Raw genomic sequence first — 2,500 nt, 5'->3', positions numbered from 1 at the left:
TTGGACCATTTTGGACGGTTCTGGCACGCTTCTATGGTCACTTTGGCCAAATATTTACCTATTTACCTCCACACCGTCTCCCTATGTCCGAGTACGACCTATTGACCCCTGCAGCATGCTGATTGGGGTCGCAGGAGGGGTCATTACAACCCTTGTGCTTAAGTCAACAACTATGCTTGACTCCAATAACGCACGCACGCACGCACACACGTTCTTGGAGTTCCGACAACCAGCTACTCTGCTATTTGCCGAGTCGCTGATTGAGTGTCAAGTCTATCGCTACTGTGAATTCATAGTCAATTTCAGTAGAGGGCGCCAGTCCACAGGTTCATGTATTTTTTTGAGTGGTGCAGCCACTCAAAAAGGAACAGCAATGTCCGTGTTCACCTACCTGTGTGTTGGTTCACCTATGTGTCCGCCTATAGTGACGTGAATGAGCACCAGTATGACTAGTAGTACCAGTAGGGGTGCTGTTGTGCCAGAAACAGAGACAGAGATAGTGCTGCACTGTTGCCTGCTAATGAGAGAGAGAGAGGAGGAGGGGGGAGTTGCACCACTCGCTTTTTTTATTTGCATTGAAATTCCCATTTAGGTCGCTTCATATAAGAACTGTGTTTGGAAAATAAATCGATCATCGTGGCCTTTCTGTCAGGGGGAGTGGCTGTGCGTCGTTAATGATGTCCGTTCATATTTGATACGGCCAGTTTCTGGAGAAAATGGAATTAATGTGGCCGCAAAAGCCTTGAAACTACAAGGGTATGAAAGCAATGTCGCTGCAAATATACGTCACGCCCTGCAGCTGTTGTTCCTGAGATTCCTCGTTGACGTAAGCTCAGCTGGCGGTGACTCGACTCGTAGTAACCACCAAACACGGGCAGCTGCAGCCACCCCGCCTACCCGGAAATGTAGTCTCCGGGTTGTTTGACTCGTTTCTAGCGCTTATTGTGTTACTCTTTGGGTATATTTGTACATTTCCACCTTCAGTCGATGCATATCCATAATGAAAAGGCCTGGATGATCGGTTTATTTTTCAATCACAGTTCTTTTTTTTATTTTTATATATATTTTTTTTATCCCACGATTTTGTAACCCATTTTTTCACCCAGTGTCAATTATCTAATGTAATCCTGGGCGCTACACTTCCTCTGCCAACCTGGGGGGGGGGGGGGCAGCGGACTGTCCTCATGCTTCCTTCTGTGCATGAGGAGTCCAAGCTGCTTCTTTACACCTGACAGGGGAGAGTTTCCCTGGTTGGACGCATGGAAGGAACACGTTATTCCAAACAGTTCCTTTCCCCTCTATCGGGCGCCCCGGCTGGCCAGGGGGAGGCAGTATAGAGACCAGGATTACTGCATGTTTTTGTGAGGGTACCTACCCTAGGGGACACGGGGAGAACATGTGAGGGTACCTACCCTAGGGGACACGGGGAGAACATGTGAGGGTACCTACCCTAGGGGACACGGGGAGAACATGTGAGGGTACCTACCCTATAGGGGACACGGGGAGAACATGTGAGGGTACCTACCCTATAGGGGACACGAGGAGAACATGTGAGGGTACCTACCCTAGGGGACACGGGGAGAACATGTGAGGGTACCTACCCTAGGGGACACGGGGAGAACATGTGAGGGTACCTATACCCTAGGGGACACAGGGAGAACATGCAAACTCCACACAGAAAGGCCCTTTCGCCAACCCCGCCTCGGGTCACAGTTCTTATATGAAGAGATCTAAAAAAAATGCAAATAAAAAGTACACAAACCTGTGCACTGGCGCCCTCTATACTGACAGTGACGTCAGGACTTCGGGGCGCTCTATATACATCAGAAGATCAGGAAAATAAAAACAAATAATACAATACAAGGTATATATACCACTCCCACTCAAACACTTGGAATAGAACTCCTGCTTTCTTCACATCCCGCAGAAAGCACACAACACAATACAGCATCATGTAGGTCGTCCTCTATCCTCCTTGTGGATAGAAATCTATCAGTAAAGCATAGCCGGAGGCTGTTATTATATACCAGAGAGATGAGACATCAAACACTCACACACACACACACACACACACACACACACACACACACACACACACACACACACCCACCGCTGGCAGCACAGAATGCGTTCCTGCTTTATTTTCCTGCTTCCTGACTGTTCATTTGTTTCTTTTCTCTCTCTCTCTCTCTCTCTCTCTCTCTCTCTCTCTCTCTCTCTCTCTCTCTCTCTCTCTCTCTCTCGTAGTGCTAGACAATACACATCCATACTATAGGAGGTCGTTTCCAATGCCGACCGTTGTTGGCATGCTGGACTGTACATAGCCTACTGTATGTGTGGAGGAGTGACTGATGGTTTCTGCTGAGATTGAGTATAGAGTAGAGTACTCTCTCTGTCATTTATGGCCAGGCACATTCTGACTCACACTTCACCCATGTGACCTTGAAATGTGTTAGTTACAGTACACGGTGAAATATTGCATCCTTTCGTTTTAACCCAT

This window comes from Protomyctophum parallelum, assembly GCF_964188405.1.
Source record: "Protomyctophum parallelum genome assembly, chromosome: 11".
Lineage (NCBI taxonomy): Eukaryota > Metazoa > Chordata > Actinopteri > Myctophiformes > Myctophidae > Protomyctophum > Protomyctophum parallelum.
This window is presented reverse-complemented; position numbering follows the sequence as displayed.